Source organism: Eurosta solidaginis, chromosome 1 (assembly GCF_040869045.1).
Source record: "Eurosta solidaginis isolate ZX-2024a chromosome 1, ASM4086904v1, whole genome shotgun sequence".
Classification (NCBI taxonomy): Eukaryota; Metazoa; Arthropoda; class Insecta; order Diptera; family Tephritidae; genus Eurosta; species Eurosta solidaginis.
Genome location: NC_090319.1, coordinates 325,681,490 through 325,703,963, shown reverse-complemented (window position 1 = coordinate 325,703,963; position 22,474 = coordinate 325,681,490). Strand labels below are relative to the sequence as shown.

General features: G+C 37.8%; 1 long non-coding RNA gene across 1 annotated transcript in view; it reads right to left on the bottom strand.

The window, feature by feature from the left end:
- Nucleotides 1–22,474, bottom strand: part of LOC137237820 (uncharacterized) — a 47,049-nt gene that overhangs the window by 10,591 nt on the left and 13,984 nt on the right. Inside the window, exon 2 of the long non-coding RNA XR_010949044.1 lies at nt 4,155–4,323. This is a non-coding gene — a long non-coding RNA (uncharacterized lncRNA). The remainder of the gene's footprint in view (nt 1–4,154; nt 4,324–22,474) is intronic.

Below are 22,474 nucleotides of genomic sequence, written 5' to 3'. Positions count from 1 at the left end.
TATGTAGCTGTCATATTTTAGTGCATTGTTGTTGTTAGTTCATTTCTATTTGATTTCAAACAGCAGCCGATCAACGTATCGCCCAAACACCCCACTGATACTTGATTGAATAAGTTGTACATTAGGGTGGTCAATTTTAATTGAAAAAAAAAAAAAATTAAGAAAACATTTGAATGGGTAGACAAGTTGAATATAAATGACAATGTAGGAGTTTGTGATGTGTATTTTTTTTAATCGTGACCACAAATCGATATTTAAAAAAATAAATAAATGCAAGGCGCGATAAACTGTGAATAAATTTTAGGCCTAGCTTCTCTTCCAATTTGCATCATGCTCTTTTTATTTTTTCTGCAAACTAGTGGGACGGGACCTACATGTTTTGTGCCGACTTGTCATCTGCAAGACATATCAATTTTCCCTGAGGGGCTTTTCATGGCAGAAATACACTCGGAGTGTTTTTCAAATCACTGTCGAACACGTCCCCGCCCAGAAAATCTTTTTTCTACTTACAAAAAAAATTGTTTCTAAATCTTCGATGATGCTTACCCGGGCTTGAACAGTATATTCAAAGCACGCTACCACCACACAATGACGGCCGATCGATCTAAATATTTACATATATAAGCTAGTTTCGAACCATTCCATGAAAAACAATAGAAATGCTTCACAATTGGGTGTATGATAAGGCCTTGACTAACACAAACGCGAAACAAAGAATAGGCAAATACGAAATCTATAAAATCCCAAGTTCCGATCAGTGCTGAAGATTGAAACAAGTTTTAGGTGGAAACCCAAGATGTTGATGTGTATATGACTGGTTTCATTTGGATATACCCATCTTCTGAGGTAAGAATGTGGATGCTGGTAAATATAAAAAAATCTGTTCATTTGCTGTTAATTTAACTATATTTTTAATTGAATGTTCTATCCTGTTTCTTTTTCATTCAAAGCTGGAAAGATTCTGGATGCTCATCCTTGGTTGGAACTACAACAAAAAAAAAAAAAGGAAAGGTACATGGCGACATCTTATCAGCAAAAGTATAGATTAGGATACCCGAAATATAATTTTTCACAATTTACATAGGTATACACTAGGGCTTGAAGTTTAATTCGGATTTTTCCACTATCCGGGAAAACCTAATATTCGAATATCCCCATTGCTATGTAAGAAATTCGGGTATCCACATATACGTCTACATATACAGGAAAACCGGATATTCGTATGTCCGGATACATGAATATCCTAATATTCGAATACAATGAAGCGTCTCCGGAAACAGCGATCTCACGGCCATAGATATAATCCTCAATGATTAGCAGAGTGACAAAAGAGAGGAAACGAATTTTAGCGCTGCTTCTTTTGAGAGCAAATAACCCACAAATTCAGTGCCAGAAATTGGTGAATTATCATGAACAAATATTTCCCTATATGTAGAAATTCGCCAAAAGATATCTTGCAGCACCTGGGACTCCAAAAGCTTCTAAAAAGGTATTTTCCAATTTATTTTATTATTAAAGCTTTAAATGCTATACACGATCCTTGAAAATGACTGGACGAAACTGTGCCCACTAGTTTGTCCCCAGTTTCTTCTCGAAAACTCAAGAAAAATAAAAGTCTGTTTGCAACTTGTGGTCATTCTATTTGACAGTAGTACTCGTCGCCATTTAGTGCCTAATCGGGTGTAGTACTGTACAAAGAATCCGCTGAGACTTCGAAGACTGTAGTTAGTACTGGTTCAATCACTAGAGACCACCCTTTAGAAGTGACCAGAATTGGCACAGCAGTAGTGCTATGTACTCACACTTAGGTCCACGACCAGATTAAGCGCTGATTCACAAGGCAGGGAGTTTCAGGTGGGGCTACGTTACAAATTATTTGAAAACTATGCTGCTTATAAGCTGAAAAAAGAACCGAAATACTCGAATGGAGCTGAGAAATTAATTTCCATGGGAAAATATACAGGCTGGAGATTCACTTTTTTCAAAGTTGATTCGCTGTTCTATGGTAACAATGGGGTAAAAGTTCCAACTCAAATCTCTTGCATGGATAAATGCATTAAAATTTTGTTAGAAATTCAAATCATAATAAATGAATGACTTACTTAAGAAAATTTGTCTAATATAAAAATTGACCACCCCAATATTTGTACGTAATATATTGCACTCACTTTCAAGTCGAACTGTTAGGCGAATGCAATCGATATAAATATGTGTATGCATAATACATTTGCGGCTTTTGAACATGGTCGCGTGTGTTCGTATTATTTGAATTGTAAATGTGTGTATGGGTGTGTGTGTGTGTAGCGGCAAGCTAAAATGGAGAGTACAACACACATGCATACAGACATTCGATTTGCACGAGAGAAAGTCAACTTTTTCTTTTATGAACCATTCATTGCTACGAGAATTTGCTGTGTTGGTGGTCATGGCTGTTCAAATAAATTGTTTCCGCTTTTTTCTCTCTTTATTTATTGCTACCTCTCTCTTTCTAGGTATTTCTGTATAATTTTGTACTCGCACTACTCATCTATTAGCTCCGCTACTCTGCGTTTTGCCCATCTCACAACACTATTGTTGTCGTTGCTTTTTATACTCAGCTGAGCAGAGCTCACAGAGTATATTAATTTTGTCGCATAACGGTATCCCTTAACGGCATAAACTAATCGAGATAGACATAGACTTCTATATATGAAAATGATCTGGGCGAAGAAAGAAATTAACTCGATTAAATTTTGAGGTATCTTAATGAAATTTGGTATGTAAGTTCCTGGGCACTCATTTAAGATCGCTATTTAAAATGAACGAAATCGGACTATAACCACGCCCACTTTTTTGATATCGAAAATTTCGAAAAACGAAAAAGTGCGATAATTAATTACCAAAGACGGCTAAAGTGGTGAAATTTGGTAGACGCGTTGACCAAATAAGTTATTTTAAAAGTTTTACAAACTGTAATTTGGCAGTCGTTGAAGGTATCATGATGAAATTTGGCAGGAACGTTACTCCTATTACTATATGTATGCTTAATAAAAATTAGCAAAATCGGAGAACGACCACGCCCAATTAAAAAAAAAAAATTTTTTCAAGTCAAATTTTAACAAAAAATTTAATATCTTTACAGTATATAAGTAAATTATGTCAACATTCGACTCCAGTAATGATATGGTGCAATTAAATACAAGAATAAAAGAAAATTTCAAAACAGGCGTGGCTCGGCCCTTTTTCATTTAATTTGTCTAGGATACTTTTAATGCCATAAGTCGAACAAAAATTTACCAATCCTTGTGAAATCTGGTAGGGCTTAGATTCTAGGACGATAACAGTTTTCTGTGAAAAAGGGCAAAATCGGTTGTAGCCACGCCCAGTTTTTATACACAGTCGACCGTCTGTCTTTCCGCTCGGCCGTTAACACGATAACTTGAGCAAAAATCGATATATCTTTACTAAACTTAGTTCACGTACTTATCGCAACTCACTTTAACTTGGTATTAAAAATGGGCAAGATCCGACTATGACCCCGCCCACTTTTTCGATATCGTAATTTCGAAAAATACCATAATTCTATAGCAAATACGAAAGAAGAAATGAAACATGGTGATCGGCTTGATTTTTTAACGCAAAATATAACTTTAGAAAAAACTTTGTAAAATGGGTGTGACACCTACCATATATTAAGTAGAAGCAAATGAAAAAGTGCTGTAGGGCGAAATCAAAAGCCCTGGGAATCATGGCAGGAATAGTGTTCTTGGAATTATATATATAAATAAATTAGCGGTACCCGATTGATGATGTTCTGGGTCACCCTGGTCCACATTTTGGTCGATATCTCGAAAAGGCGCCCACCTATAGAACTAAGGCCCACTCCCTTTTAAAATAATCTTTAATACCTTTCATTTGATACCCATGTCATACAAACACATTCCAGGGTTACCATAGCTTCATTTTCCTACATGGTGATTTTCCCTTATTTGACAAAGGATGAAGGGAAATCGTTACAAAAAACGTCACCTTTGGCCTACAATGTGGTCGATATTTCCCAAACGTATGTGATATGGAATTAAAAACCACTTATAAACCATCTACAAAACCCAATACAGCTAAGCTCTCAGCTGAGTATGTAATGTTCGGTTACACCCGAACTTAGCTTTCCTTACTTGTTTTTTTTTTTTTTTTTTTTGTTTTGTTGTCATTCGCTGTTCTCCTTTTAAGCTCTTGTATTTGATTCTGCTTCTATTTAACGCCCATTCTTGTTATACATGTGGCTTGTGTTGTTGTTTTTGCTGCGTCTAATTACATTTCTTTGCTAGCTGACGCATTTTGAAACTGCAAAAGAGAAAAAGGAAACAAATTTCAATTATTGAATTAGTTACGAAATTGAATGTTGTTATACAAATATTTTTTGCACGGGTTGAAAACAAGAATGTGGGGTTCATGTTGAATTAAATATTTTATTATATGGTGCTAGATTTTATCAACGCTTAAAAATCCATATACAACCCTAATGAAAAATCCATATAAAAAGCACTCAAGAAATGCTTAAGACGAATTTCGTCTCTCAATTTTATTTACAGTCCGGATTTCTCAAGAATTTTTTACTGCTAATTTCTGATGATTTTTAGAAGTTCACACGGCAGCTTTGATTTTGATTGATTGAGCATTGCTTCCTTAAATAAAAATGACAGTTTGGACAGCAAACAAATAAACAAAATTAGACATTAATTCAAATCAATTAAACTGCAATATACTATGTGTATCATTGTATACAAAACAAGTGTGATATCTTATTCATCAACTGGCTGACAGGATGTTCAAGACGGCAAAGATGACCCAGACGGCTTCTCTTTAGCGTTTTGACAGGATGCGGGTGATAGAAAGAGACGCAGGATGAGACCACGATAGCATTTCAAAAATCAGCTGATCGTTTATTTTGCAATTTTGACATATATACTTATGTTTCCGTTATCACACTTGTCTTATCCAAAAGGATTTGTATTTTGCATCAATCACGGAGCTTCGGCAAATGTCCAAATCTCGTCGCAAATTTGCACTATGTATATCCATATAAAACAGCTGATCCAAACAAGCTTGTGGATGTCAATGGGCGCTTTCAGCGAACACAAGTGTTGATCAATCGTTGAGTGATAATTGTCTGAACGCATCATTGAGTATTTTTAACCACTCAACGGTTGGGATTTTACGTCAAATTACTTAGCATAAACTTGTTTTGCTACATTCGCTCAACACCAACAAACATTTGGCTTAGAGAAAGATTAGAAAACGGATCGAGTTCTGACGTATTTCTCTAAGGTAGAGGGTTAGAGGACGATTTGGGAAACTCTTCTCGATATCGAGAAAAAGATTTGAATTCGAATAGAATTCTAACGTCAAGTTCTAATTGGTATATATTGTGAGTTTTAAATTGATGCGCAATTTAATTCAATTATTTAAAATCATTTTAAGTTTTATTGTTTTATTATTTCCAATACTTTTAATGGGTTATAAGCTTAAAAACTTAATATGAATATACATAATTCAAAGGCCTCTTATAATAATTCAAAACCTAATTTAAGCGTAATTTTCGTCGGGTTGTCCGCCAACGCGGAGAAGACGGATATGTTCTTGTTTACAAAGAGGTACAATGTCCCAAATTGATTTATTTATTTAATCAACAAAAAAATTGGACCAGACCTAAGCTATAAGAGGTGACCCTGCAGAAGAAACCTTGCACAAAATATCCAGGAATTAACGTAGACAGTAAGCTGTAGTGGCAGCTCGACGTGGAGGAGAGGGTGAAGGAGGCCTCGACGCAATTTATGTATGTAAAAGAATGCTGGGGTGTACGTGGGGTTTATCCCACACAAAATAGAACCTACCTCAAAAATCTAGAGGAGTATGAAGACTGCCATTTTGCACATTCCACATGTGGACCTGGCAGCAAGTAACATACATAGCTTTAATAACTTTCACGAGGCTCGCTGCCTCGGGACAGCTTGAGCGCAGATCATACGAACATACTAGTATAGCGTCATCAATTGCAGAACGAACAAACTACCTGATTCCCTATCTGCGTTTCGAGGGAGATCTTAAAGTTACAATAGAGGTGGATGATTAGCGCAAGGGTGCTCAAATGGCGGGCGAGGCGATAAATGTGTACACAGATGATTCCAAAGTAGTAGAAGGCGTCGGATCTGTGGTATACTGTGCTGATCCGGAAATAAATAGCTCTTACAAGCTGCCAGGTCACTGTAACATTTTCCAAGCGCAAGTATTAGGCGTAACCAAAGCAGTAGAAATACTGGAAGAGAATAGCTTAAACTGCAGCCATGTTAACTTTTATATTGACAGCCAAGCAACAATTAAGGCAATAATCTCGCATAGCATCTAAAAGTGTGTTAGAGTGTAGGCAATCCCTGGAAAGAATCGGGACTGGGAAAAGCATACATCTATGTATATTGGGTCCCAGGGTATATGGGAATAGATGGGAATGAAAAAGCAGATGAACTAGCTAAAAAGGGTGCATCCCTTGAAGCTTGCTCGGTAGACGTCCCAATTTGATTCGGCGAGATTAAGAGAAGGCGAGAGGTGCACATGATCGACCAAGCGGGAAAGATGTAGGTTCTAGCGCAGGGCTGTAAAGTGTCGAAGATTATGTGTAGATCTTATAAGAGACAAGAGTGGCTATTGGAGATGTAGAGAAAGATAATTGTAAAATGAACCTAATGAATATAGACGGAGATTAAAGGATAGGAATTAAGTGGGATTAAAAAATGAGAAAGTGACATACGGAGAAGAGGAGAAGTGAAAGCTGAAAAGGTACAGTTTTTATTTTTTTTGCAGAAGCTACAAATATGACAAATGCTTTTGTTTATTGAGAAGGTAGAGAGGAATATTATTGGATAGGAGAACCTCTCCATTTTCTATCTATATCATATATATAAAGACGAAAGCGATTTTAAAAATTTGCGTTTCACAACATTTCGTAATGGTTTATAAAAACAAAGATATGAAATCAGCCAGTCAGGTGAAGCAGGTATTCCATATTTGCTATAGAGATGCCATATATGCGGAAATTGAGATGAATGTTACCTGGAGTGGAAGTAGCAGTTAGTGTTGGAATGAAGGCTTAAAAATAGGAAGCAATATGGCAGACAACGTAGAAGAGAATGTTATAGTTAGTGAAGAGGGGAAGGTAAGTTCACATTTGAAATGTAGGCAAACCAATTTTCAGACAGAACAAAGTCTGCCTGGTACTCTAGTACATATGTACGTTTATTCAAAATATGACAATATTTATTTGTTAATGAAATTTTTTAGCTTTTATGCAATGCAATTCTTATTTCTTCCACGATTATGTTACAAAGCAAATATTTCATTCATTCAAATTTGGCGTGCGTGCTTTTTCAGTTGTTTGGACTTCATTCATTTGCAACGTGGCATATATTTTCATACAGTTATTTATGTGCATAAATGCAATTAGAAGAATGCGCATCTGTATATACATACATATATATATACTATACAACGTTTATGAGCATATTCATATTGCTATTCTGTAAGTATTTATTGTTTATAAAAATTGTGCCCACGATTTGTTTGTTTTAAGGTTAATGGATTCGTAAGCATTAATATACTGGCACCAGTGAACATACATATATGTATTTAAATAAAACAAGTAAGGAAGGCTAAGTTCGGGTGTAACCGAACATTACACACTCAGCTGCCAAATTGCAGCTTGCACAATTTTTAAATTAACTCCTTTTAAAAGTAGGCGGTGCCACGCCCATTGTCCAAAATTTTACTAATTTTCTATTCTGCGTCATAAGGTCAACCCACCTGCCAAGTTGCATCGCTTTATCCGTTTTTGGTAATGAATTATCGTACTTTTTCTGTCTTTCGAAATTTTCGATATCGAAAAAGTGAGCGTGGTTATAGTCCAATTTCGTTCATTTTAAATAGCGATCTGTGGTGAGTGCCCAGGAACTTACATACAAAATTTCATTAAGACACCTCAAAATTTACTCAAGTTATCGTGTTTACGGGCAGACGGACTAACGGATGGACGGACGGACGGAGGGACAAGGCTAAATTAATGTCTTTTTTCGCCCAGATCATTTTGATTTATAGAAGTCTATATCTATCTCGATTGGTTTATTCCGTTACGGGGTACCGTTATGCGAACAAAATTAATATACTCTGTGAGCTCTGTTCAGCTGAGTATAAATACAAAAGCATGAAGAATACAAAATTCATCATCTTGCTAACATCCACAGCTAAGTGGAACATCATCCTATGTGGGCTGCCGTTTCGAAAATGCACTATCTGAGCATACTTATGAAAAACGCACTATTTCATAAATACTTTCAATACTGCTCTGTATTCGGATTTGTTTCAAAAGAAAATATGACTTTCTGCACAATAAATGGCGATGCTCCCACTCGAATTGTAGGAAAGTGTCGCAGCTCACCAGACATTTCCATCGTCAGCGCAGGACTCGTAAACTGCGTCGAATGGCTACCGGTGCCTACTTTAGCGTCTAACCACCTGCTCATAATCCTTTCAATACAGCGTCCAACTTATTTTATCACCTCTGAAAAATGAGATTTCGCAGGCTTGAAAATAATTTTTTTGGGTATGCGTAGTGGAACTTTTTTTCCTGAGCCCAAATCCTAACGAAAAATCGATGTCGCGATATCAGTTAACATTCGCCCATACAAATCGATCCATCCTAGTGTATGTTGATAACGGGGTTCGACAAGCGCATCCTTGTAAAAGCGCTTACTGATTATGTGTGAATTATGTTGTCAGATGGCGGATCTCATCATAGTGCTTATGGAAATATTCCCTATTTTATCATTGTGTTTTGTCGGGTTAGACAAGGATTTGGCGGTTGAACATAGTTTACCGCATCTTACTCGCAGACAGGTTACAGTTCTTTAAATGCTCTTCCCATCAACATTTTCTTATTATGTATTATTTTTCGAAATCTAAGGAATATATAACCTTCAAAAATCAATCCCCATTTCGACTGATTTTCGGCAAGGCAAGCGTGCGTTCCGCTAAGTCTTCGGCACGTTTTATTAAAAAAAAATTTCATATGTATACCCTGTTCGACCCAAAAATGCCCGCTAAAAAGTTGTCGATAACAGTTTTTTGAAAAAAAAAAAAAATATATATTTTTTATATATACAAATTTTACAATCGAATGAAGTTTTTTTAGTAGGTTAGGAAAAAAACTTAAAATCAAAGTCGAAAAAAGTAACAAAAATAAATTTTCGCAGGCTCGAAAATTATTTTTTTTGGTATGCGTAGTGGAACTTTTTTCCTGAGGCCAAATCCGATCGAAAAATCGATGGCACGATATAAATCCACCCAGTCTGATATTCACTATTCTACTTTTGCAGAAAAGGAAAGCAACCTACCAAGGAAGACACGAGTTTCATTCTCGATACTGTAACAGAATCAACCCCGACATATGTACGTAGTACTGTTGAAGCTGCAAGCTTTCTTGGACTCCTGTTAGACTGTGATGACAATTTGTTGACATTGAATAGGGCGAAGCACTGTTAACACAACAACAACGACGATTTGACGTGTGATATAAAGGGGTTCAATTGCCATCATTCGACCATATGCATAAAACAGTTAGTGGCTTTTTGAAAGCAATAACTGGAAATTTTAATATAATTTGTGAGTGATTACTGTCAAAAATAGACTTCATCACTACATTTATGCATATGGCCCTTTAACAACTGCCGCAAAGGGAAATCAAGTATTTTGCAATTGTTCACCCTACTCAGAAGAGATACTCAGTTGCCTTGCTCTGCTCTCGAATTCGGTTAACGGTGCACGCAGTTTTCAATACGAGAATAATCATAAATCTTCCATACAGCCTTTATTTCGACACTGTCTGTGATACATTTGTTTACTCTGTCCTAAAGAAGCACTTGTTGGAAAGAGTGATTATCCGTCAAATATCTGTGAAGGATACGAATGAGCTAATCCTTGCTGTGATGAATAGTACTTCGCAATTAACTTAATTTCTTTGATCAAAATCAAGAGGCAGCCAAGTTGCTTTTTATATATGATTACGCTGGGACTCGGTATTATAGATGCCAGATTTGGAGATATGGCGAAGTCAATCAACCGAAACTACAGATCCCTTTTTTGCCCACAATAGCGTTAAAGTGCCCAAACAGGATTATGTTGCGGATCACGGCGAGACGATTGCTCACAACAATGAACTGCACTACTAGGTAACAAAGTCTATGCTCTCCCCGCAGCGGGTCAGGGGGCTTAGAATATACCCGCGGCAGGTATGCCTGTCGTAAGAGGCGACTAAGATAACAAATTGATTCAAGTGGTTGTGTAGTGCAACTCCTTCAAGGGGTTGTCAGCGCAATTTATAGCTTCTCCAACCCAATTGTCAACCTCACCTACCCTGTTACTTGATGATCCGAGGCTCTGATGACCCCAAGTTCCTCACGGATCTAGTGGGTGGGAGGGCGGTATATCCTTGAAGGTTTCATTTGATCATACAAAATCGTTCCCGAGATGGTGCTTGTTACCGGAACGTACGCTCTGCATGCGGCAAAGGACCATCAACATCGATAACACTCTCGAGACGAAGAGTTCCCGTCTTACCTTGCCATGTACACGGCATTTCGTGCATTGTGGTGATGTGGTATTAGAATAAGCAGTAGAAGCTACTGATATCACAAGTATACACGGTTTTGGATCTGGGCAACTAAAAGTGGTTTTTAAGTCAATTTATGACGCTGAATCCGAATCTGCATTCCGTTTTTTAAGATTGATTCTAGTTTTTAATATAGTCAATAAATTCATTTTTTAAGATTTTTGTCAAATAATATTCATTTTATTAACTTAAAAGTAACAAATCAGAAATGAAGATTGGTGGAACTTTGCCTTTGTATTGTTTAGTATCTGTTTCGCGTATTAGAGTCCAACAATAGTCGCTCATCATGCCTTCATCCCAAAATCTTTGGTATCGTCTTTCAATGTTGGCTAGATCTTGGTGTAACCGCTCTCCCTGTTCGTCGCTCGTATCACCCAAGTTTTCGGGAAAAAAATCGAGATGGGAATGCAGAAAATGCATCTTTAGAGACATCCGAGCTCCAATCTTGCGATAATTTTCCAACATATCGCCAATAATTTCCTTAAAATTAGGGGATTTGTGATTAGCAAGAAAGTGGTGAACGATATTTTGAAAAGATGCCCACGCGGCTGTTTCATCGGGCGTTAAACATTTTGTAAATTCTTTATCAGCCATTAGTTTTCTAATATCAGGTCCGACAAATATTCCTTCTTTGATTTTTGCATATGACAATTTAGGAAACAACTTGACTAAGTACTGAAAATCCGGCTTTTATGAAGTTCTTTATAAGACCAAGTTTAATGTGAAGAGGTGGCAGGAAAATGTCTTGTGGATTTACAAGTGGTTCAGCGGAGACGTTTTGCTGTCCAGGCTCATATTGAGTATGACTTTGCCATTCTTTCCTCAAATAATAATGTTCGGTTGCGCGGCTATTCCACAAGCATAAGAAACAACAAAATTTGTTGAATCCAGATTGCATCCCAGTTAAGATGCCAATAACCTGTTGAAATAATATTATTTTTATATAATGGTGTTGATGGTTTAGAATATATTTTAATTCTGAGTCTTAAACTATTTTACATTTGCTTATATACTAAATCTTAAAACTATGTTCCTAAACGTAACTATACTTGTAAGTGCGTTTGTGTATCTAATGTTAGACAAAGGACTAATTTTAATGTCTTCTTAGTTTATTCTATTGTTTGCTTCTATTGTTCTATTGATTCTATTGTTTGTTTGTTCAAGGGCATTGCTTGAATATTAAGAAACCATCTGTTTTGTATGAGGGTTGTTTATACTTATCTTTCCTCAAGTGGGCTGTATGTGTGTACATATGTGTGTGTATGTGTGATAGGTTTAGGTACCTTATCCTGTTTGTTTTGTAAGTATGTATGTATGACAATATTATCTTAAATTCTAGTGGACTGTATAAATTTACTTATTTTAGAGCGGCGTAGTTATATGTTCATACTTTTATGAACATTCTGCCATTTTTACTTACTTATCAAGCAGTGCCACGGTTTAAAAGCTGCTATAACAGCACAATGGTGCTATCATGCGAGATCTCGGAAACTAGAATCAATCTTGAAAAACTGAATGCTGATTCGAATTCAGCATATCAAATATAGTTAAGAATCGCTCTTATCTGCTCAGATCCAAAAGTTGACCTGAATTTGTAAACTTGTGTATTTGGTAGGTACATCATTTCAGAAACGAGGTGAAAATCTACTTTTACTAACTTATGGGACCTGCCAGATAGATACAAGGTTTGAACAACCTTCCCTATGCACCCATCATTGTTATCACATAGTGAAGCGGTTACTAATTAAGGATCACGTGGGTAGTATCACAAGAAACCTTGCCACTTTAAATTCTCAAAATTACCCAAAACCCACATAAAAGTTTCCAAATTTTATACAAAACTCCCCAAAAAAAAATTACGTATATCCCCCAAATTGTATCCGGCTTTAATGGCAGCCCTAATTCTAACAACCACAACACAATTTCTGCGAGGAATCGGTCGTTCTCAGTGATGTCAGCTGCCGAAGTTAAACCACTAAAAATTTAAAATAATAATAAACACTCAGGCAATAACATTAAAGCTTACAAACATGCCCACATTTTAGGCATTTCTATCGTTCCAATAGTTCTACAAAGTGAGAATAAAGTATAAGCAAGCAAAGCAATGCGTTTTGTTTTTCTCCACGTGCCATGTGTTATATGTGACGAGAAAAACAAAAACAATAACGGCAGTGTTGCCAGAAGACAAAATTTCTTTGAAGCTAAAAATAAAAGGTAGAAAGAGCTAAACTTAATAATATATTGTTATCTTAGTTTCCCTATCCAGCAGGCGAATTTTTTAACGATGCGTTTGTGAGGATTTAACTGACGATTTTCGCTTGCGATAACAATTGTGCATCATCAACATTGATTGGTCCTTAACCGCCTTAACGATTTTTGGCCGTTTTGTAACAAGTCACGCCAGCTTTCCATGTTTCGCAATAACTGACGTCGAATGAGAGCACCATCGGTCACATCTTCCTTCACCTACCTCTCCTAACCCTGTGTTGGTCTTGAGATACTTAAAATAGATGGATTTCGTGTTCAATAGTGACAATTCTTGGGGATTTTGTTGCTGGTTGGATGACCACCACTAGTCTTACTCTTACCTTCATTGATGTTCTCATTTTCAGTAGTTATGCCGTAATGAATAATGGGGATAGCGATTTATTTTGGGTCACAGTTTGCCTATACAAGTTGGTAGCAGTTTACTGGTGAATAGTGGGTCACTTCTGTGAACAGCTCCAAAAAAATATTACGCTTTTACAAAAAATAATAGATAGTAGCAATTTCCTCCTTAACTATAAAGACAATCAAAATAAAATGCATGCGCAACTACTCATAAATATATGAACAGAAGGGATATATCCAGAGTAGTTGCGGTGCTCACGGGGCATTGGACAATTGGGGTACATGCCGCATGTATGGGACTGTAACACAATACCCCCTGTCGCAGCTGCAAGCGTCCGGAGGTGGAGGAAATGGTTGAGCATCTGCTGTGCGAATGCCCAGCACACTGTCGAAGCAGAATTAAGTTTCTTGGAAAGCACTTTTTCGAAAGGCTCCCAGAACTCAAGGATATTAGGCCGGCAGAGCTTCTCAAATTTATAAACTCCACGGTTTTCCCTGAGGCGCGTGATAATGTTTATTAGTCTAACTCACGAGTTTGTGGTATCAAAACGCCGCATGAGCGCTAATTGGAGTCAATTTGGACTCGCCACTCCAACCAACCAACTCATAGATATTTTCCCTAACCAAATATGTGCCAATTTTTGAAAAAAAAAAAAAAACATATTATTTTTTGCAGCAGATGCAGCGAAAATAAAATTTTCAGTTTTTTCTATTCTTCGTAAATTGTTGAAAATAATTTATTTTGAGTGATCCCAAAATAGTCCATAAACTGTACAGAAAATAATCCGTAAATGATCAGGAAGTAAGTACCTAAATGACGATATAGCCCCAAAGCCAAACCTAACTTTTTTTTTTTTAAATAGCTGAGAGCTCGATCTACATACATGGCTAAGATAGCACATGTATTGAGTATAAGCAAAGAGGATAAATACAATAAGAGCCGTCGCTCGCTATTTTTTTGGCATTTACTCGATGTATACTGAGAGGTAGTCGCTACTTTTTTTTTGGCGAGATGTTTATAAATGTCTTCTATACATTTTCGTGGGGTATTTGTGTTTATTTTTCGACTGTATTTAATTAATTTATTTAATTCTCTTTCCAAAAATCACAGTTGCACAAGGGGCCTACACGGCATGGATAAATGCGAGACAATTAAAAATGTCCCTCTCAGAAAACATTCGGCATCAATTTTTTCAATTTCCAGCGAGATACTCGCCACAAAATAACGACTGACGGCTCTTATTGTATTTATCCTCTTTGGTATAAGTCAAATAGACAAATTTTTAAAACTGTTTAATGGTGGGTGCGGAAGGTAAGGCGGTACATCAATGAATATCGCCCGCATATAGCTAGTGGAAGCTTCTAGGCTCTTGGCAAACTTCATTCAAATTCGTTCAGCTATTCTGGCGTGATTTAGAAAGAAAGTAAGCAAAATGGCAGCACTGCTAAATAACTTAACTGTGATCGGCCAACTACTTACACAAAACAGTTCGGTTGTTTGTTGGAGAGTCAAAATGTTGGCACCGATTATAATAGATTTTGTGTGCTCTCTGCACCTCGCAACCGCCTTACCCAAAAAGCTTGAAATTGCGTCAATGTGTTTGTATGTGAGTCAAGCTACTCGTCGGTGGATATATATGTAAATGAGTATGTGTGTTTCAATTTTGTTTTTCTGTTGTTTTATTGGTGCTTGTTTGCCCCCCAAACTTTTTGCGCCGAGTAACGAGTTCGGCTGGTTTTTTCTGCTATATTTGTTTTGACTTTTTTATTTTGTAATTTTGCTGATGATGATGAGAGCGTACAAAGTATACATATACAACTAGTTTTTAACCTTGAACTTGAAATTTGCTCTGCCACTAACGCTGCTGCTGTTGACGTAGACGTTGCGCTGTCGCTGTTGGCTGTTGATTGTTGCTGTTGTGAGCTTTACAAAACAAATTGTATATGCATATAGCTTGGGGTACACATATGTATATGCACATACATATGTATGTAGGTAAGAATACTTGATTGGAGAATTTATTAAAAATTCAAGCAGCTGTACTCTCCGCTCGCGATTTTTGTTGGTGGTTCATATTCGTTCAGATGTTCATATTCGTCGTTGATTTTTGCTCCCGGCTGTTGGTGGTTGTTTGTCGTTTCTTCAATGGGACACAGGCACGGCACCAGCTTTTGGTTTGGCTTCAATTTTGTCTATTTATCAGCTTTGTTTGAGGTTCTTTTCGTTGGATGTCTGTTTATAATTATAATTTATATATATGTTACTTTTCTCTGTTCGCATGTATAGGTAGCTACATATGTATGTACATTGATATAAACACATACGTAGGGATGTATAAATATTTCAAATCAGACGGGACGCTCGAGCTTCCGGGTACTGCTCTAAATTAAAAACGCCAAGAAAGGTACAAACTGAAAATTTTCTCTTTAAGTATAATAAAAAAGCTATGCTCTTGTAAAACGTGCCTAGGTTCCAAGACCCTCATACCTGATTCTAGCGAATACGTGGTAGATTTACTGCTTATTCATAAAAAAAAAAAATGTAAGGCGCGATAACCTCCGAAGAGATCTAAGGCCGAGCTTATTCAAATGCACATAATTAACCGTTTCATCCGCCTTTAGTAAAAGAGGAAGGATTGTGTTGCCTTGTCACCAGATCACAAAGATGTACATACTTATGTGAAGTTGCCTCGTTGTTCGAATAGGGCGATGCTAAAACTGAGGTAACAATAGGTTGATTTGTAGCTACCCCGCGGAACTTCACTTGGGCCGCGCGAAGATGCTTGGAAGCGCCACATAAGTGACGTAAGCTATTTAGACACACATTACAACGATTTAGTTTGCAACAACACCAATATCGAGCCTGTATAGATCCTGCGGAGATCCAGGTGAGCCGAGATCGAAATATCTTGAACAATTTGTAGAAAAAGTTGTACAGTCCAATATGAAAGCACTTAAGTACCTACTCCGCCACATCAGTCTTCATGCAGATATAGCAAGAAAGGTTTGCTTACCCCACAGAAGGCAGCGATCGTTCAGCGTTTGCTTCGCTGATTCGGGACCCATTTGCACAAAAACCAACCACAGATAGCCAGCGGAACTCTGAGTCTAGTGCAGTTTTACCCATTCCGCCTAAAAGAGTTGCATGACAGTTACATGGAACACAGATTATCATAATCTCGAAATAGCTCGGTGCAACGGTAAGAGAGGTCAGACTGTGGGGTTCAGAACTTTGGTAGCTTGTAAGCTGTCCGAAAGACAGTTGGGGACGGAAGCAGAAGGTGTGATGAACGATAGGGTTCAAATTAAATCGTTCTCGAGATGGTCGGACTAGTACCTTAAGGGTGCTGTATGCCGGAATGTATTTGATCAATATCTGGCAAAGCATCACCAAAACCGATAATACTCCCCAAAACCTTCGGGCCGTGTGTTTATCACCACAAGAAGAAAATGAAGAGATTTTAGTATCGTTCCAGCATAGTAGCATTGGGTAACTTTCCACCCACAGCGTCCTCATTATCCGCAGCTCAAACTTATATCGAGGTCCTACCTAAAAGTCTCCTCGAACCTAGCCTTTAAACTTTGACCTATTCGTTAACCATAAAACTAATCCACTGCCAAATATGAGTTCCACTCGTCATTCCTCTTTCGAGGGAATGACTCGTTTGGGCAAGCCGGTAGAAATGTTGGTGTGCCCGAAACAGAAAATTCATACACATCGACATCCTGATCAGTTCACCACCGCCTTGATATGTGCAGCATGACATTCAATGAAATGCTAGGTATTGTCCTAAGAGCTGTTCTGATACCAACCAGACAGACATCACACCGCCTCAAGCATAATTGATACCTCGTGTCGCATCTCATGTAAGCCAGTGTAGAACCTTTGGTAGGAAGTCCCCATTTGCTCCCACCTATGGCCCTTCTGTCCACATTGAGTATCCAGGACAGTGTCCTGTCCAAATTAATCCATAGATTAACAACAGTGCTCCCCCAATCAAGGCAGTCAGTCAGTCCCACCTTATTAGGGCTGACAGGTCACAGTCAGAATTCTATTCACCCTTGGGCAGGAAAGCAAGATCGTCTGCATAGGCAACCACTCGACAGCCAAGGCTACTTACTCTAACAGAGACCTCTAAATGGATTCAGGCAGGATATTGCTAAATGCCCCATAGATGTCCAGAAAGGCACCAATTGAGAATACTCTCAATGCTACAGGGCTCGCTCTACTTGCTTTGCAAATAAAATCAGAGCCGTTTCAGTAGACCTACCATCAGAATACGCATGCTGTCATGCTAATAGGAATTACCGAAGAATCCTGTCTTTTAGGTGCAGATCGGATTCTTCAACTGACAGGCCTGAAGTTTTGGGTGATATGACAAAGTTTCCGGCCTTTGAAATGAAGGTAATTTTCAACCCGTTTCAAGGCGCAGCCTAGTTTAAGGCATTTATTAGAAATTACGACCAACCAGTGACTGGAAATGACCAAAAACATCGAAGATGTGCAGAAATTACACTAACCGAGCCATGAGACGCGTAGAGCTCCCCCAGCGGGTTCCTCATGGAATTTGGGGGCGGGGAGGGAGGAATGGCCTGAAGGTTTAACGTGGCCATATAAATCGTTCCCGAGATGGTCGGACTAGCGCCTTAATGGTGCTGTGTTACCGGAGCGTACCGGATCTGTATCGGGCCAAGGACCATCACATCGATAACAATCCCCAAAGCTTTCGGGGAGCAACCTTATCGCTACAACAACAACAACGCGTAGAGCTTGAACAGGCGTTGCTGCAAAGCCAACAATCTTTCGTGGTGCAGGTAAAGATTCCAGTCCATGCAAGGCGTCGAGCGGGATTGATTTAATAATGGATTTAATTACGTTGATCGATCGGTACACAGCTAATCATTCCGGTGTTATGCCTAGCTTCCAAAATTTATATTTTTACTTGGGTGCTTTTAGATCTAATTGTGCCATGTGATAAAGAAATATATACTTTATTTAGATAGATTTAGACTGAGCTCTCTACTGTTCGTTTTAAATTACTAGCTCGTGGCACAAGCAAGCATTCACGTGTTACTAAGTGGGTAGGTATGTAATTACTAAAGCGCAAATGTCAATAGCACTTGCGCACTTACAAACATAACACACCACACTTAACATATTTAGAATAAAATAACAAAAGCGTGTATTCCAGTTTGTACGTAAATCAGTATAGTATGATCACATTAGCAGTTACGAGTGGAAACGTTAATTAGAAATATTACAGATGTATGTGTGAAAGTAGGTTGGGTACATGTTAGTGTCCGATCGAGACCCTACCCGAACTGAATAATCGACTATTTTGATGTGTATACAAAATTGCACGCCGTGAAGCCACTGTGGCGTGGAGAGCGAGCTCCATCACCAAACCAGTACTGGGGTAAAGTCCAGGGAAAAGCAACATCAACAATTTTAGAAACAAATTTTTTCAATTAGAAGAAAATATTTCTAAGCGGGGTTGCCCCTCGGCCGTGTTTGACAAGCACCCCGAGTGTATTTCTGCCATGAAAAGCCTTCAGTGAAAACTCATCTGCCTTGCAGATGCCGTTCGGAGTCGGCATAAAGTAAATAGGTTCGCTCCCGACAATTTAATGAAGGAAACATTAAAAAGGAGCACGACGCAAATTGGAAGAGCAGCACGGCCTAAAATCTCTTCGGAGGTTACCACCCTTAAATTTTTATACTTAGCGTGCTTTGCGCACAGAGTATATTAACTTTGATTGGATAACGGTTGGTTGTACAGGTATAAAAGAATCAAGATAGATATAGACTTCCATATATCAAAATAATCAGGATCGAAAAAAAATTTGATTGAGCCATGTCGTCCGTCCGTTAGCACGATAACTTGAGTAAATATTGAGATATCTTCACCAAATTTGGTACACTATATTATCTGAACCCAGAATAGATTGGTATTGAAAATGAGCGAAATCGGATGATAACCACGTCCACTTTTTATATATAAAAATTTGGAAAATACAAAAAACCTGATAATTTAGTAAATAATACACCTAGAATGTTGAAATTTGACATGTGGACTGATATTGAGACTCTTGATAAAAATTTTGGAAAAAATTTTCAAAATGGGCGTGGCACCGCCCACTTATGATAAAATCAATTTTACAAATATTATTAATCATAAATCGTTAAACCTATCGTAACAAAATTCGGCAGAGAGGCTGCCTTTACTATAAGGAATCATTTGAGGAAAAACTAACTAAATCGGTTAAGGACCACGTCCACTTTTATATAAAAGATTTTAAAAAGGGTCGTGGACGAATAAAATAAGCTATAACTTAACAAACAATTGTTTTGAATCAATAATATTTCACTTACCAAGTTTTATTGTAAGAAAAGTAATTTATCTGAAAAGAAATGTACAATTGAAGCTCACGCTGAGTATATAATGTTCGGTTACACCTGAACTTAGACACCTTTTGCTTGTTTTACATTTATTTAAAAGTTATCGATATATTATACAAAAGTTAAGCATAATATATCGAAAATTTATCGTGAACACTTGGTTGAGTTCATATAAGCGTAAACAGATATGAAGGAAAAGACTAACAGAGCAAGAGCAGTAACAGGACAAAAAGTAAAACCGAGGAACTACGAAAACAGGGGCAAAAAATGGAAAATTAGTATGAAAAGAAAAAAGTTTCCAGCTAACCTTAGTTAAAATAATTATTATACTCTGTCATTTATTAATATCCTACTGTCTCGAAAACGATGTAGCCGATTCGGGCAAACTTCTGTTATTGTTATTGTTGTAGCCGCAAAACCATGCCCGAAAGTTTGCAGGAGTGTTGTAGAGATGGGGAATAATTTGCATTTGGTATGCTCCGGTAATAGCACCTTCTGGTATTAGCCCAACTGCCCTCTGACTCTAGATTTTGTGGACTTTAGTCGCCCCGCCTTCCGCGGGAATATTTCATCCCTTGGATAATGCGAGTTTTTGAATTTATGTAACACACTACATTTACAGGTCTTTTGCCAACATATATGCTGCTACTCAGACAAATTTAAAAGTATTGCCACCTATTTGAAATTAAAACAAGTAAGGACGGGACTGTCTTCGGCTGTGCTGAAGACTTCATACCTTTCATGAATGGAGCTGAACAATAATCTTATCACGTAATAAATATCACCAATTTTAACGTTTTATATTGGAAATTGAGAGAGAGAAATGGCTAAAAGTCTTTCTATCTGAACGATCGGTTGTATGGGATATATATTAGAGGTTTACGCCGATCACTTAATCGGCGGCGGCGGCGCAGGCTCTATTATATACCGGCGGCGGCGGCGTGTGCGGCGCGCCGGCGTACGCCGGTGTTCTTACTTTAAAAAGCTTGATTTTTCGATTTAAAAAAATAGTATTTATGAAAGGGTTTGCTTGTATGTATTTAAGGAAATCCACGTGTTGGCCATTTCGGAAAGATCCGAGGTTTTTGCCTCAAGATCTCGCAGACTGTTCAAACATTTTCAGGAGTAGCTCCTTGCGGAGGGATTGTCCCTCGTTCACTTGCTCCAGAGAGGCTTCGAACTTAGCCCGGGTCTTTGGAATTGGTACTGCTGCGTCTGCTGAAAATTGAGATACATAAAATAACCACAGTTTTGTCTGCATATCCCGTGTAAAGCGTAGTTTCACCTAGGGTTAACTCCTAACAATCGTCGCGAACACAAATTCTTTAAATCATTTGTGGCTCCTTGGCGGCCACGCCCAAAGTTGATTTACGGTTGCTGTTTTTAAGAGCTACAATTCCCGATGTGCGAACAGTAGCAATCCCGATCACCAGTCGCTACCAGGCCTTCTTCCCCTCACACCATATGCCAGCACAGAAGCTATAGGACTACGACTTCGAACTCATACCTTCCTCGATGTCATTTTCCTAGAAGTTCTAGGTGTAGCTGCGAAGACTTTCCAGCGGATGCTTTTGCTGAGCTACACCAGAGAAACAAATGGAAACGTTACGGAGTTCGGCCAAGGATGCCGTCATTGCGTAATGGGTGAAAATCGTATAATCCTCGGCGCATCTGTATATTTAAAATTTTACAAGGACCCTGGATAAAATTTTTAAAATGTAGGCCAGAGTTTGCAGACATTTGTGTTCACATCATTGATTTCAATAGTCTTCGTTAAATCAAAACGATATTTTAGAATGAAAGTCGACCGATTTTAAGTTGAATGATGTTTACTGCTGTTTTCCGGCCTAATGATATAAGAGCTCATTATGGATGACCGCGTAGCTTCAGTTTTCAGACTAGTTCGACTGTCCAGTTCGTTAGGGTAGTAGCACATACGATCATTATTTTGACTCTCTTGGGAAAGCTTTTGCTTCACCACTTTGAGTGCTCTTGCGAAGGACAAAGCCTCACCTGGTAGATATATGTGCCTACGTATTCACATTTGTAAAAGGAGCCGTAACGTGTAGGTGATATTTAAACTTGGTTGATAGACTATAATCAATGTAATTAACTCCAATAGTTTTGAATAGGGCCGCCAACTTTATGTCAAACTGGGAGACTTGGGTGTTGAAGGATGAAGTGTTAAAATTAAAATTAACATTTCAGACGCTATTGTATAGTTTCGCAAATAGACAACAGATGTTTGAATGCAAGCCCAAGTGATTTTTCAAACCCTTCTCATACGTACATATATTCTCAACTTAAGTATGAGGTAAAAAACATTTCAAAGGAGTGTTTATGCCTCTAGAACCTACTAAAGGGTTTTGCATCACTGATTTCGCTTATTCTTTCAGCCAATCGCAATATAAAATTTAAAAAAAAATTGGCACTTTTTTTGCTTTTTTAACAACTTGAAAACAATTTGAAACGCCTTGGGTATTTTTTTTTTTTTTTTTTTGGAAAAAATATGCAAAGTGATTATAATAATTTATTATATAACGTTTCTTTTAGTGTTTTGTTTTAATAACTTGGTGAATTGGGTGATGCAAAGTCCGTGTTAGGCTGACATCGAAAGCGCCTGTTTTTAAAATAACTTTTGAACAGTTAGAAAGGGTTAAATTTCGCAATTAGTTTCTTATAACTGGCAGTGATGGGTATCCGTTGATACCACTTTCGACCATATCCGACCAATTTTCGACTTGAACAATAAATAGCCTAAACAGTCTTAA